General features: G+C 44.5%; 1 protein-coding gene across 9 annotated transcripts in view; it reads left to right on the top strand.

The window, feature by feature from the left end:
* znf536 (zinc finger protein 536) overlaps positions 1–16,489 on the top strand; it is a 518,664-nt gene that overhangs the window by 139,839 nt on the left and 362,336 nt on the right. The gene's annotated exons all lie outside the window — the stretch shown is intronic.

Genomic DNA, 16,489 nt, shown 5'->3' with positions numbered 1-16,489 from the left:
GTTCCAGCCTCAGCCGCCCCTGGAGAAGCAGTGGCAGCAGGGCTTGGGTCTCCTTTCATCTCCTGGTGGTTCCCCGGGGCTGCTGAAGCCGGAACATGCCCATCTCGAGCAGCAGATGAACATGCTGTCCGTCCTGAGGGCCTACAGCTCGGAGAACCTCGCAGCGTTCAACGGCCTTGGAAGCGGCTCAAACAGCGGCGTCGGCATCAAGAGACCAGACGCACCCGGTAAGTGACCCTGACCCTGCCGCATGGCACCGCCTTTCATTATTGTCCCTACGCCCACACACACACACACACACACACAGAAACACATTCAATCTTGTGTTTACCTACACTCTAACACTACGATGTGTACATTTGCCGACACCATATTTCATACGCACACAGCATCACACACACACACACACACGTAACTTTGTCCTGAGATTCACAATGAAACTCACACAAAGAAAACGAGATTTGCTCTAAAGTGATTTCAACCTTATTTCAAGCAAGTTTAGAAGCTATTGGAGTGGCGAGTAGCAACAGATTAATCTTTATTACACGTTTATATTAGGGAGACAGTAGTGTCTTCTCTCCCTCCATCCCGGGGAAGGGAATAATCCTGTCTCCCTAAGAGCAGGACCTCAGCTCCCATGTCATCTCAAGCACACGGCGGTTAACTATCTTAGCTCTCATAAAGCCCTCTCCCAAAAGCCCATTACTTTATAAGACCCAAAGATCTATGGGCCTGTGAAAAATGAACTGTCAGCTTTCATGATTCTGTTAAGGTTACAGGCGCTCCTTGAGACTGCTGTTTTTCGGAGTGCCTTTGTTTTTGCAGTTTCGGTGATGAAAATCTTAGGGAAAAGGAATCTTCAAGTTGAGCTCATAGCTCAGCACTGGGCCAGCCAGTGTAGTTGTACGTAGTAGGAAATGTGAACCACACACTTTAGTCCAGAATTCAACTAGCCATATCTGGAGGATTCCATCATTGAATATGTCTCTCACTCGCCTCTCATTTTAAATGACAACATAAATATTAAATATTGCATTTCTTGAATATACTGTAATATTCATTAAATGTCACACACATACGTTATCCGAGGCGTGTTCTCTAGCAACCTGAATTCATTTAGTGTTAAGGCTGATACCACTGCTCATATTCTACAAATATCGAATGGCAAGATTTATTTTGTTAGATAAACAATCCCTCTGCAAATTGATTTAGGATTAACAGACAAAAAATAGGCCTATTTTCATTAGGTTTCGACATGCTGCAGAATACTCAATATATTTACACGAGAAATAGTTTGATGTGTTTTTGTCTCACTGTTTAGGAAATAATTTAATAATCGAAGCCCATATTCAAATGAAACGAATAGCAATACTCTTCAGTCAATTGGTTTTCTACTTAGAGGATCAATGTTGTCATCATAAATAGTAGCCAGGGACAAAAATCTGGTACACCAGTGGATCGTGAATACGTGACCCATCATAAAGAAATGACACAATTGTTCATGATTAGTTGACCTTTACTGTCATGGAAACTATGTCCGTCATCATGGAACCTGTTGAATATTTTACCGCCTTAAGAGGGTCACTCACAGTGATGAAAATGAGTGGCATTCTGACTTTGTCAGTGCTTTTGTGTTGGAATGTCCTCCTTTAACCAAAAGGCATTTGGAAGCTACCCTTGTGACGTAGTCGCTTTTGAACAGAACCGAGAATGCCTGACCTTTTTAGATCAGGCTTTGTCTATGGAACAAAGGGCTTTCTTATATGTTATTGTCCCCGAGCTCAGTCTCTCCTTGTAATGGGGGCCTCAGCAGCATTGATACTCTTTTACAATCTCCTGACCCAAGAGATAACCCACGAAACATAGGAGATTAATATACACTTTAATATACACTGAGTGTACAGAACATTAAGGACACCTTCCATTAAAGACACCTTCCATTAATGACACCTTGCCCTCAGAACAGCTTCAGTTCGTCGGGGGCGTGGACTCCTCAAGGTGTCGAAAGCATTCCACAGGGATGCTGGCCCATGTTGACTCCAATGCTTCCCACAGTCGCGTCAAGTTGACTGGATGTCCTTTGGGTGGTGGACCATTCTTGATACACACGGGAAACTGTTGAGTGTGAAAAACCCAGCAGCGGTGCAGTTCTTGACCAAAACTGGTGCACCCACTACCATACCCCGTTCAAAGGCACTTAAATATTTTGTCTTGCCCCTCCACCCTCTGAATGGCAGACATACACAATCCATGTCTCAGTTGTCTCAAGGCTTCAAAATCCTTCTTTAACCTGTCTCCTCCCCTTCATCTACACTGATTGAAGTGGATTTAACAGGTGACATCAATAAGGGATCAGGGCTTTCACCTGGATTCACCTGGTCAGTCTGTGTCACGGAAAGAGAAGATGTTCATGATGTTTTGTACACTCAGAGTATGACATTAGTGCTCATAATCGGGGTGTGTGTGTGTGTGTGTGTGTGTGTGTGTGTGTGTGTGTGTGTGTGTGTGTGTGTGTGTGTGTGTGTGTGTGTGTGTGTGTGTGTGTGTGTGTGTGTGTGTGTGTGTATGACAAGTGTTCAAGTTCCCTAGCCCCGGCAGGGAGGCTGGAGGCTGAGTGGCTAAGCAGCATGTCAGCGTGTCAGAGCCCATGTCGCTGGCGCTCTTCTTGACCCCATAACACTCACCTCTGTTTCAACCCTGCTAAATATTCACCATGCGTCTAGTGTTACACTCACACTCACCTTTACCAGGCACAACAACACCGACCAACAACACCTCGCTAGGCTACATCGGTCTATCTGGCCCCGAGAACCTCCCAAGGAAATGCCTCTAGCCCCCACAACCAGGGGTAGAGGGACAGATAGCCACCGGACCAGTCCGAACCCACCTCCCCTCTGTATGTGCTGTGAGTGGTCCGCGGACAGGTCAGTCTCAGATAAGGTACGCTCGTCCGCTGTTTCTCGGCTAGCTAAGCACAGCTGGATAGAAGTGTGCCCCCCACACACACACACAATGCTCCATCTCCTGGCGACATCTGCTCCAGAGACCTCGCACGTTTGGTTTCCAGAGGTGACAGAAATACAGTAAACAGTCATTCAAAACTCCAAAACTTCACAGTGTGTTTCCTGTCATCAAGTACAGGTGACGGCAGTGCTGTCAGATATGGAGGTCAATGGTGGATGCAGGTAACAGGAGATACTCTCACTGCGTGAATATGTAGAGTGCATGGATAATAGTCACGTCTACCTACCCCATATAAAGTAGCAGAGAGTCTTCCTTAATAAAGCCCACTAGCCCCTCCCTTCATCCACTCCTGATCTCCTTATGGAGGGGTCTTCCATGGGGAATTGCAAGGAACATATTCTCCACAGTTATTTGAGGTGGGGGTGGCAAGCCGCCCTGAAAATTCAATTCAGAACTGGCAAAATGTGATTATCTGAAGTGGGTTTTGCATTAGGTTTGTATGCAAATAGAGCATAAATCATTAATATCGAAATTCTCGCCTGAATTTGGGCTGTCGAGCACATGGGCCGGGCTCGACGGCGAGCTGAGCGTCGTAAGTGGCTCTCTCTTCATTAGCATGCCCAGAGCTAGGGGTGGGTCCTTCACACCCACGCACACACACACACACACACACACACACACACACACACACACACACACACACACACACACACACACACACACACACACACACACACACACACACACACACACACACACATACACACATTTCTCTAAATATATGAATGGCAAATCAACAGTGATCATTCCATTCCCTCTGATATCTCATTGGAGAGACGTTTCCAGTTGGTATAGTGTGTAGTACAGAGTGCAATGTTAAGGTTGCTATTGGTCCACGGTGTTGTTGAGGTCAGCCAATGTGGATGTGTTTCACACAGTCATTAGCCACTTGTGATCGAGGCCTATCTATAGTCATGCACGATTAGGCCTGTACTGTTGTAGTACTTAAACAGTACAACATTTGAAAGTTATACAACAGACTGTACCGTGTTACAGTGTGCACCTTTCTGTAACACTCACATGGTCTCTCGTTGGGTGAGATTGGCAGTCTGAAGAGGCAGCATTGCTGAACGCGTGGGTTAGGATAGGGCTTGGGTGGGCACGCTTAGGTGTTGCCTGGGAAAAATAGCATAACTCAAAGTGAAGCACCTCTCACAGGAGAAGGAGAGCGATAGCGACGGAGGGATATATAGAGACCGAAAGCTATGCTCACATCACTTATACGCGTATATCTCAGGCTTTCTGCGCACGAGGACACTCTGCGTCTGCCCTGTAGTGTCTGGGCTGCTGTCATTGTGGTTCTTTGTTTGTTGTTGATGATTGTTAGATAAACGGTTATCTTGATTCGCCTGCTTTAGAAAAGTGAACAATTGCTTGTTTGGACAAGTATGAACCAACAACTCAGTGTCACGGTAATAGGAAATAGAAACGTCTGTTACTACGACCAGGCTTTAGATTGTCCTCTGTCCTCATCTATTGCTAAGCTACAGGACGAGACTGGCTCGGTGTAGGTAACAGACAGTGTCACAAAGGCGAGAATGGCTCGGTGTAGATAACAGACAGTGTCACAAAGAGTGCACATTATCTTACTGCTAAGAGTGTACAATATCTTACTGCTAAGAGTGTACAATATCTTACTGCTAAGAGTGTACAGTATCTTACTGCTAAGAGTGTACAGTATCTTACTGCTAAGAGTGCACAATATCTTACTGTTAAGAGTGTACAATATTTTACTGCTAAGAGTGTACAATATCTTACTGCTAAGAGTGCACAATATCTTACTGCTAAGAGTGTACAGTATCTTACTGCTAAGAGTGTACAGTATCTTACTGCTAAGAGTGCACAATATCTTACTGCTAAGAGTGTACAATATCTTACTGCTAAGAGTGTACAATATCTTACTGCTAAGAGTGTACAGTATCTTACTGCTAAGAGTGTACAGTATCTTACTGCTAAGAGTGTACAGTATCTTACTGCTAAGAGTGCACAGTATCTTACTGCTAAGAGTGTACAGTATCTTACTGCTAAGAGTGTACAATATCTTACTGCTAAGAGTGTACAGTATCTTACTGCTAAGAGTGTACAGTATCTTACTGCTAAGAGTGTACAGTATCTTACTGCTAAGAGTGCACAGTATCTTACTGCTAAGAGTGTACAGTATCTTACTGCTAAGAGTGCACAATATCTTGCTGCTAAGAGTGCACAGTATCTTACTGCTAAGAGTGCACAATATCTTACTGCTAAGAGTGTACAGTATCTTACTGCTAAGAGTGCACAATACAGTATCTTACTGCTAAGAGTGCACAGTAACTTACTGCTAAGAGTGCACAGTATCTTACTGCTAAGAGTGCACAGTATCTTACTGCTAAGAGTGCACAGTATCTTACTGCTAAGAGTGTATAGTAACTTACTGCTAAGTGTGCACAGTAACTTACTGCTAAGAGTGCACAGTATCTTACTGCTAAGAGTGTACAATATCTTACTGCTAAGAGTGTACAGTATCTTCCTGCTAAGAGTGCACAGTAACTTACTGCTAAGAGTGCACAGTAACTTACTGCTAAGAGTGTACAGTATCTTACTGCTAAGAGTGCAGTCCAATCAGAATCCTCAGCCTCAGCACCCTCACCCGAATTTTGCCACTTAATCCAGACATTCCAGGGGCATGGAAGGCACTGGTGTTTTCAGCTCGGTGACACGGTCAGGGGTAGCGCGGGCACTAGGGTTAAACAGGGTCAGTCGGTCAGTTTTAATGTTACAGCACTTGACATGGAGAAGCAGGGCTGGCACACATGAGGATCCAAGGCAAACGTAGCTACTGACATTTGAATGGTAAGACGCTGGTGGTATGTCTACTGTCGAGCGTCTTCGGGGAGAAAGGCAGACCGATGGTGGGTGTAGGGGTGCAGGGAAGGAGGGGGGTGGGGTGGGGGAGGGGGGTTGTATGTCTCCCCCTCTTGATAATAGTTCATAAGGGCATAACACCCCCTGCTGGAATTGCAGAGGAAGAAGAGGGGGAGAAGAAGGAGACAGAGTGGAAAGAGTGAACGAGGGATACTGAGAGGTATTTTCGAGTGAGAGAAGTAGACGGATCATTGTCTATAACAATATTTCTGGTGAGAAGACGTGTGAATCCACCACGTGGCCCTTTGGGTTTATCAATTTACAAAGCCCCTCAAATGCAGGCGCAGTATGTTCCCGATGCGCGCTGCACAAGTGGCTCATGCCAAGCTCGCACCGCGGGAAGTTCAGGAGGAGGAGGAGTAGGAGGAGGAGGGAAAGAGAGAGAGAGAGAAGAAGAAGAAGAAGAAGAAGAAGAAGAAGAAGAAGAAGAACCAGTGAACACAGACACAGATTGCCTGTGTCAGGAACACAAACTATGTAAAAAAAATAAAAAAAAGTAAATGTATTCAAGCCTTCTCTGATATTTTTAGCCCTGAGTACAGCCTCCTCTGACAGCGTAGGTCTGCTAGCCTATGCTCGCGGGAGATTTTTCGGTTTCTTGTCAGGGGGTTGTGGGGTTGTAGGGTTGGTTGACTACTTAGTTGTAGCAGTGTTCATGTCACTGGTGGCCAATTATCTCTGTCAAGAGGGAGAGATTTGAAGGCGGCCCTCCCTGTGTGGGACTTGAACCCGCAATCGTAGAGGTTAGACACAGGGTTGTGCTACTTCAGGGCCTGTCAGCCCCCCCTCCACTACTGAGCAGAGCCTGTGTCAAGCTCAGACCAGATTCATAAAAGGATCATATGGGTGGGTCCCTCTGAACTGGTTCTTTAAAGTTATTATGATCGTTAAAAACATAAGGTACCTTTCCTTGACTGGGGGATGTCACCGATATACAGGATCAGAGCTGGTATTACAGCTCCGTTACTTTCTCTGTCGAGAAGAAAGCAGGGCTTTGCAGTTCAAACACTCCCTATCATACTGCTACTCATAGAGTATCTCTCTCTCTCGCTGTCTCTCTCTCTCTCTCTCTCTCTCTGTATTTCTACAGCATCCGAATGTATGATTACTCTGTTTGTGCTAAAGTTCTCTCTCTCTCTCTCTCTCTTTCTCTCTCAATTCTCTCTCTCTCTCTCTCTCTCTCTCTCTCTCTCTTTCTCTCTCTCTCTCTCTCTCTTCTCTATCTATTTCTTTCTATTTCACTTTATTTCTCTCTCTTTCTGCCGTGCGCACAAACACGCACACATACATAATCATACATTCGGATGCTGTAGTGAAATACAGTCTCTGAAACGCGCATGTGCGCACGCACACACACACACACACACACACACACACACACACACACACACACACACACACACACACACACACACACACACACACACACACACACACACACACACACACACACACACACACACACACACACACACACACACACACACACACACACACACACACACAGATTAAAGCCTGTGTTCTTTACAGCTTTTTCAATTTGCTGCTCAGTAATTACAAAAGCCACCTAATTCAGGGACCCATGGACTATTATAGGAAAACAGAGTGAGCGACAGTGATACCAGCATTCTCAGTCAGAGTCGAAAGATATTTATATATTTTCTGTGTTTTATTTTCTCCCTTACTGTGTAACCCTCTTAATACACTACGATAGGATGAAACCTGGTAATTGCCAATAATACTGTCCTCATCAGGTGGCTAATTATCATTAATTTGGTCTTTGTTAGTCTGTTAGTGTACAAACACAGCCACACAGCTCTGACAAGTAGGGAGGGCTGGGTACAACCAGCCACACAGCTCTGACAAGTAGGGAGGGCTGGGTACAACCACAGCAACACAGCTCTGACAAGTAGGGAGGGCTGGGTACAACCACAGCAACACAGCTCTGACAAGTAGGGAGGGCTGGGTACAACCACAGCAACACAGCTCTGACAAGTAGGGAGGGCTGGGTACAACCACAGCAACACAGCTCTGACAAGTAGGGAGGGCTGGGTACAACCACAGCAACACAGCTCTGACAAGTAGGGAGGGCTGGTTACAACCACAGCAACACAGCTCTGACAAGTAGGGAGGGCTGGGTACAACCACAGCAACACAGCTCTGACAAGTAGGGAGGGCTGGGTACAACCACAGCAACACAACTCTGACAAGTAGGGAGGGCTGGGTACAACCAGCCACACAGCTCTGACAAGTAGGGAGGGCTGGGTACAACCACAGCAACACAGCTCTGACAAGTAGGGAGGGCTGGGTACAACCAGCCACACAGCTCTGACAAGTAGGGAGGGCTGGGTACAACCACAGCAACACAGCTCTGACAAGTAGGGAGGGCTGGGTACAACCACAGCAACACAGCTCTGACAAGTAGGGGGGGCTGGCTACAACCACAGCAACACAGCTCTGACAAGTAGGGAGGGCTAGGTACAACCACAGCAACACAGCTCTGACAAGTAGGGAGGGCTGGGTACAACCAGCCACACAGCTCTGACAAGTAGGGAGGGCTGGGTACAACCACAGCAACACAGCTCTGACAAGTAGGGAGGGCTGGGTACAACTACAGCTACACAGCTCCGACAAGTAGGGAGGCATGGGTACAACCACAGCAACACAGCTCTGACAAGTAGGGAGGCATGGGTACAACCACAGCAACACAGCTCTGACTAGTAGGGAGGGCTGGTTACAACCACAGCAACACAGCTCTGACAAGTAGGGAGGGCTGGGTACAACCACAGCAACACAGCTCTGACAAGTAGGGAGGGCTGGGTACAACCACAGCAACACAGCTCTGACAAGTAGGGAGGGCTGGGTACAACCACTAAGCCACCTGTGCGTGTGCTAACGGCCATGAGAGTCTATCTCACACTGATGATGTGTGCTGAAATGAGTGAGATTGTGTTTAACACTAATGACCTGCACTAATGTCAACGAGAACCTGTCTCACACTGATGATCCCTTCTAAAAGTAGTGAGTTGACAAACTACCCGACTGGGAGCAATGCACTTCCTTCCCTGCATGGGTCAAACCAATAGGTCTCTGACCGTCTTCACTGCTCCCCCGTTCAAAACGCTGGTGAGATCAGCCTTCTGTGGATCGTTCCCACACCCATGGAGTCTTCTTCTGATAACATCGCTGGAGGGGGAAAGTTCTCCCACGATTAAGCTGTCTTGAGGATGTCGGTTTCTCTGAGTTTCTTAGGCGACAGACAGTGTTGACGATTCTCTTTTTGTGCAGTGTGCAGTGTGAGATGACGAGTTGACGGGTGAAGCAGAGGTGCTATTTCACATGTGCAATATTACCATTTTAACTTGCGCCGAGGTGAATTATCACCTTGTCACTCACCAGTGCAAATACTAGTTTCAAAGAGCAATTAGTTGTAATAGCTGTTGTCATCCCCTCTGGATGATACCTGTTGCTCTCCCTTAGCAGCCGTGGGATCTCTAAAAATATCCCCCCCCCCCCTGCTAATTTCCCAGATATTAACTCTTCTGTGCTGAAAAGCTTTTGAAAGGCTTCATATTCTCCCCTTCTCTTTCTAGCTCGATTACCTTGATGATATTGGCCTCGTCATTTCCTGAAAGTACAGCGAATGGAGTATCAAGTTCACCTCGGAATGGGAGTATGAATATCGGATGCTAACAACTACATGACAATTATTCTATTCATTATTTTAGAAGCGAGCGAGAGAGAGAGAGAGAGAGGGAGAGAGAGAGAGAGGGAGAGAGAGAGAGAGACAGAGAGACAGAGAGAGAGAGAGAGGAAATATCTGGGCTGGGATCTTGGGAGTTGCAGAAAGTAGCTGTTCCCATTCATACGGTAATGGATGCAGGTTTGTGTCTCTGCCTGTGGGTGCATGTGTGCATTATATTCAATATAACAAAACATAAAACAATGGGTTATAAATTGGCCTTCCAACCCAATATACCGCATTTGATATGATTTTGCTTTCCATCTTGTTATTTCTGTGTTTGTTTCTCTCACTCCTGTAGACTTTTGTTCAGATTTGAGATGTTCCTCTTAGCGCCGGGGTTCTCTTCCCAAGGCGCCCTTAGATGTAAAGGCGTCGGCCTCGGCGGGGTTTGTACTGATGAAGCAACTCTTCCTGCGAGAGTGCAGGTACACCGCGCGTGCAGCACAAACATAATAAGCGTACTTACACCGCCAGCCGACACATAATGAGGGAACGCACAGGAACTTCAACGACAACAGAGAGAACGAGAGACGGGGGGGATACAACGGGAGAGAGAGAGAGAAAAAGAAACTATGTCACCTTTTATTCGCTCTATTATTCAACATCAAGGGTAGCATGGCGTGATGCTAATAAAATAAAATCAAAAAACACACAATAACACAAGTATAGACAGATGAGCAACAGCGGCGTTTGGAAAAGTATACTGTGGCAATTAGGGACAAATAACTAGCATTATTTCCGGTCTTGTTGTCTTGTGAGGGATGATCCGGACCCCTAAGCCATGTTTGATTTAAACATTTTAAAAAAGAAAGACGTTTCACGAAGAGAGAAACGTTATTGCCTAAAGAAGTAAGCCTAACACATTATAACATTGGCTGTTAAAAAAAAACGCACTTAATTCCTCTGTAGAGATGGAAATAACCAGCACCCGCTTCTGCATTGTTTCATGCAAATCCCATAGACTGGATTTAGAATGGTGCATTGTTTTGTTTTTTGGAGAAATATGGGGGAGGTGGACTAGTTGTCGCTCTAATTACAGTCATTTAATCAGGATTACAGAGGTTACCTAGGATGAGGCTATGAGAGAGGCACTGCAAGGGCATCTGCTTTACCGTAGATACAGGCATGTTATGTGTATGTTCTTGCTCCACGCCTGCCTTTTTTGACGATGATTTCATGCTTGAAACAATTACATTCTTCTCAGACTGAGAAAATAAGAGCGTTCTATTGTTTCCTCTCTCTCTCTCTCTCTCTCTCTCTCTCTCTCTCTCTCTCTCTCTCTCTCTCTCTCTCTCTCTCTCTCTCTCTCTCTCTCTCATTTCTCTTCTCTCTCTCTGAGCCTTGTTAACTAGGAGCCAAAGAGAATCCATTTGAATCTGATTAATAACTTAGTTGATCACATATAACCTAATTTTCATTCAGTGCAGCCCTTGTCCACAGAGTCATACACAAAATGACCTTTGAGTCACCACGGCTACCATAAAGCACAATAAGCGCCATTGTACTGTCAAAAAAAGCTGAAGATGTTTTACATCATTACAAGACTTTAATGTTCCCATCTTTTCAAATGCGATGCCTTCCACAAAAGGCCACCCTCCAATTGAGGGGCCATTAGGCCTGGACTCGAGTTTCCTGGGGCTAGGAGATGGGAACAACTTTTCTCCTGCATTCACAGTAATATGAATCGTCCCTTTAAAACAGATATGGTTACATATTAGTTTTGAAAGGTACAGTAACTGCTCAGCTTAAGCTGTCTCCAACAGTGGGGCTTTTGTTTCCTGACAAACCTAATAACTGTCCCTTGATCCCATCTTTCTCTCTCTCTCTCTCTCTCTCTCTCTCTCTCTCTCTCTCTCTCTCTCTCTCTCTCTCTCTCTCTCTCTCTCTCTCTCTCTTTCTTTCTCTCTGTCTATCTCTTTCTCTCTCTCTTACAATCAGGCACACAGAGACACACTCATGCAAGTTTGAAAAAAAATCAGAAAGTTTACCAGGTTCAATTTGTTGGTTGAGAATTTATAACTGATCGCCTGTTTCTCGATTTGTTTTTATGTTTTTATGAAAAGAAGTGTTTTTGACCTAATCTGGATGAATCTGCATTTGATTTGTTGATATGAGTAGCTATCCCAAAGGAAACCTTGTGAGATTGAATTATACCCAGAAATGAGAAACATAAAGAAAAGACAAACACAAATACACAGTCTCTCTCTCTCTCTCTCTCTCTCTCTCTCTCTCTCTCTCTCTCTCTCTCTCTCTCTCTCTCTCTCTCTCTCTCTCTCTCTCTCTCTCTCTCTCTCTCTCTCTCTCTCTCTCTCTCTCTCTCTCTCTCTCTGTCTCTCTCTCTCTCTCTCTCTCTCTCTCTCTCTCTCTCTCTCTCACTCTCTCTCTCACTCTCTCTCTTTCTCTTTATTCCTGTCTGTTTTACACAAACACACACACACACGCACAAAATAAGAATACAATATTAATGAAGTGGGCTGGGGTCTACATCCACCCCATATGCTTCATCATTGAAGTAGCTTGTTGCACTGTAGTGAGCCTGTAGTCCTGCAGTAGCCTGCATGTTGTAAATAATAATTAGAATAATAATATAAAAGTCCACATGCATACATACATTTGTGTATATATACGTACCAGTCTTTCATATGATTCAGCCACAAAGCTAAAAACTCCATTTGATAACATTGATGTAGTATTTTATTCCCCATTAGAAACGTGTGCTGTTGCGTAGCTGTCTGTTCTGAAACGTGGCCTTCTAGCAGAGGATGAATTCTTGGTCCGGGATTCACGAGGCAGAAATTCCTGTAAAATCAAGCCCGGCATGCACCAGTTTCCAGAAATTGTAAGAACGTTATGGTTTATAGTTTTCATTGGACGCAGGGAAAAAAGGGTGGAGGGATGAAGCTGTGGATTAACACCGTACTTTAAGATACATCTTTTCATTTCAGCGTGAAACCTCATCCCAGCTCATTCTGGAAAGCTCGTCTTATTAACCATGTTTTTTTATATATCGCCCTTTGTGTCCTATTTTCCTACCAACTTTAAGTGTGCGCTTTTGACGAGCTCCGCATCACTAGTTTTGCCAGTTATACAAACACATTCTTTAAGCTTTTAAACACAGAACAATGGCAAAGCGCATAGCTGTGCACATTAATGCGTTTGGGAATGGAAAGAAGGGAATAGAAAGAGACCAGCAGAGCTCGGCTACACTGCCCTCCCTTCCTCATCCCTCCATCTCCCCCCGAACCAAATCTCCCCCTCCATCGTCAAATCCAGGCTGATCTGTATGCCACAGATGCTAACAGACAAACATCATATTCCCGGGCTTCAGCCTCTAATTGACTGAACAAGAATCGGTCACACTTATAAGTAGCGTTCCATAATGGATTTCCTTGTTTGTGCGCTTTTAACTGGCAGTGCAAATGGAAGGCAAAATGTGTCATTATTACCACAAAAAAAACTAAAAACAACAGCGCTCCTTTTCCGTGAAGATGGTATCGGCACCTCTCTGTTTGTTGCGAGGTCAACGGAGGCTGACAGGCTGACAAACGATCTCAAGATGGCCGCATCATCTGTCCTGTTATTGTTTAAAAAAAAAAAAAAAAATAAACACAAGATGAATGCAACATCTTTTTTTTTTCTCTTCTCTTTTTTAACATTTGAATCTCTGATCGTGTAAAATGGGCGAGAGAGAGACTAAAATAGGCACCTGATTTTTCATGGCATGCATGTTGTCATCTCTCCTCCAAGGCCTGGGAGAAAAACGGAAAGAATCTTTCAAAATCTGCACTTCTCATATTTGTGTATCACGAGGACTTGGCAAAAGGCAAGGGTTCGGTATTATAGACAAGCTGGTCATCAGATGGGAGTTTTATTTCTCTGTCTTTTCCCTCTCCCTCCTCCTCTCATTTGCTTCCCGTCCAAGATGTGTCTCATTTTTCGTACTGGACAGCTACAACAGAATGCTCGAGAACTCTGTGTCCTTGAGGACAGAACAACTTTTCATTTGAATCATTTGATAGATTTGTTTTCTTCTTCTTCTTCGTTAATATTGTTTTCTTTCTTGTCTTTTCTGCCTCATTATTGGCAATAGGGATGAACAATAAGTGGGAAAGAATTCTGCTAAACTTCAACTTCAACAATGACGGCCACGTTGGCAAAACACTAAGTTCGTTTTTTAATTACCTGACTTTCTAATGCTGTCGTCATCTCCGAGACAATAGCCCTTTCCTCTGATGTTTTTATTATGTTCTCATTTGGATGGCTACACTCTGCAGGTAGTCCGTGCATACTGCATACCCCCCTCCCACTGTACACTACCTCCCATCCCTCCCCACACTTCCTTCCATACCTTGTTTTTTTAGGATGTTTAATTGCATTAAGAGACGTTTTCGAGAGAACTAGACAAAGTGTCATCGCTTTTTAAAACACAATTAGGTAACAGCTCGTCAGGGCTTCTGTCTGGCGTTGTTGACAGGCCCGTGAACAATCGTGGCGACATCGCCTTGCATCTGCTGGCATCGTGCTCGTCAACAGGAGTGACAGCCGTTTCATGGAGAGAACCCCGACGATCCCTGCCATGTCCCAAGCTCGTCAGCCTGTAATTTAAGCAAATCAATAAGCTGCAAGGTGTGGCGTGCAGGACGTAGGCAGACGAGGAGTAGTGGATTTCACTAGCGCTAATGACTCTGTTTCATGATCAACAACGCCCCCTCCCCTCCTCTTCCTCCTCTTCATCTGACAAAATGAAAAGCCTGCTCGTTGATTTGAAAAACAACATTCAGCAACTTTATCAAAAGTAGAGGAAAAGAGCATTTGGGCAGCAGGCACGAGTTTTGTTTTGTCTTTCTCTTCTTTTCACGTCTCTCTCTCTCTCTCTTATTTAAAAAAAAAGTGTAGCGTGGTACACCTGAAGTTTTAGAAGTATATTCTATGTTCCAGACTGTTAGCTTGATGCCATCATCATTGTTTCATCAGACGGTTTGATAGAAATGCACATGATGCTGATGATGATGGTAATGACCATGATGATGATGACACAGTGCAGATCCAGTGTTTTCTGGCTGCCCATCTGCCTGATTAAAAAGCTCATCCTGATCACAGGATTCACTTTAACTGGGTCTGGATGGGAAAGAGATTTTCAAAAATATAGACGCAAAAATTGTGGGGGGAACTGGTATAATTTGGTTAGCGCTACACAATCTCATGCTCTGAATTCATTACAACATGTCCTCGTTAATGTCGTCACTTCCGTACTGGGCAGAGTTGGATTCACTGATACAATTAAATGAATTGAACCAGGGCCATTGGCTTTGGCTGAATGCAGAGGCAGCAGTATTGGATAATACACCTAGGAGCTGACGCAGGAAGACCGGGGGCATATGGGGGCAAAAGTAATGATCATATACAAATATCCATATGAGAGTGAGCCAATGTTTAAGAAGATGTATGGCTATTGATGTTTAAATAACAGTAGCGTCATGAGAAAAAAAATATATATATATATATTTTCTCACTGTGTCTGTAAAAAAAAAAAAACTTAATCGAACACAGTCGAGAGGCACAACAATCGAGCCCGGAGTGAGATAAAACAGAACCTTTTTGTATGCCTTATGAACAAAACCATAAATAAATATATAACCAGTTAGTATTATGCAGGTTCGCTGTGAGAAGCATTATCTGTCTGGCATTGCCTTCCTCCTCAAGAAAATCATATTTGACAGTGCAACTCCCTGATTGAAAAAATTGTAAAAAGTTCTGACTCCAGAAGTGTTTACTCCCCATGTTTTTAATTTGTCTGGGCATATGCAGTGTATTTGCACTTCAAATACCTGTATTTGAAGCAGGTGGTTTAAATGCCAAGAAGCGAATTGATGACAATCAACCATGAGCATCAGGGGAACTCTTCTTGCGGCTGACATTAAAACTAAACGAACAGCAGCTAAACAAACACATACAAATATAACTCCAGCCTCCACCCTACCTCATTCTCTCTCTCTCTCTCTCTCTCTCTCTCCCTACCTCATTCTCTCTCTCTCCCTACCTCATTCTCTCTCTCTCCCTACCTCATTCTCTCTCTCTCTCTCTCTCTCTCTCTCTCTCTCTCTCTCTCTCTCTCTCTCTCTCTCTCTCTCTCTCTCTCTCTCTCTCTCTCTCTCTCTCTCTCTCTCTCTCTCTCTCTCCACCCTCTCCTCGCTCGCTCATATTTGAATATTCCTGTACTATCTGAGTATCAGTGCGTATAGGGCTGGATGCACAGCCTTGTGTTTAAACAGACTGTGGCTCATTGGTTTCAAAAATAAAAAGTAGAAAATAAACAGGGTTTGGGCTGGGAGGAATATATTCAGTGCCAAACAGCGCCAAACCCCCGCTCCCCATCTACCCCCATCCCCCTCGCCCACCCCTCTCTCATTTCATCGCTTCCATATTCATTTCTGGAATTTACAGTAAATCCAATAGCTGTCAATCATGAATTAAAACTCACATTTTTACAACGGGAGGAAACAGCTGCTTCAACATTTACAGCAAGACCACTCTAAAACATTAAAGGCATGTCACCACCACTGCAAGGCCCTACATCTGCAACCATCTGTTTTCTATTAAACATTACACCAAACTCCGCTATTTCCCTGCTTTTAGAGCCACACAGGAAAACAGAATTGACAGTAAAACCTTGACGTGATTTGTTTTTACTCACACCCGATCCAAAATGTCAAAAGCAACACACAAAAAAAAAAGTTTATAAAAATCTAGCTAGCTTTAAGAAGGTCATGTTAAGTGACCCAGACAATATGCTGATGGTTATCAACGAGACTCGAGTCT

The sequence above is a fragment of the Oncorhynchus keta genome, chromosome 14 (assembly GCF_023373465.1).
Source record: "Oncorhynchus keta strain PuntledgeMale-10-30-2019 chromosome 14, Oket_V2, whole genome shotgun sequence".
Taxonomy (NCBI): Eukaryota; Metazoa; Chordata; class Actinopteri; order Salmoniformes; family Salmonidae; genus Oncorhynchus; species Oncorhynchus keta.
This window is presented reverse-complemented; position numbering and strand designations above follow the sequence as displayed.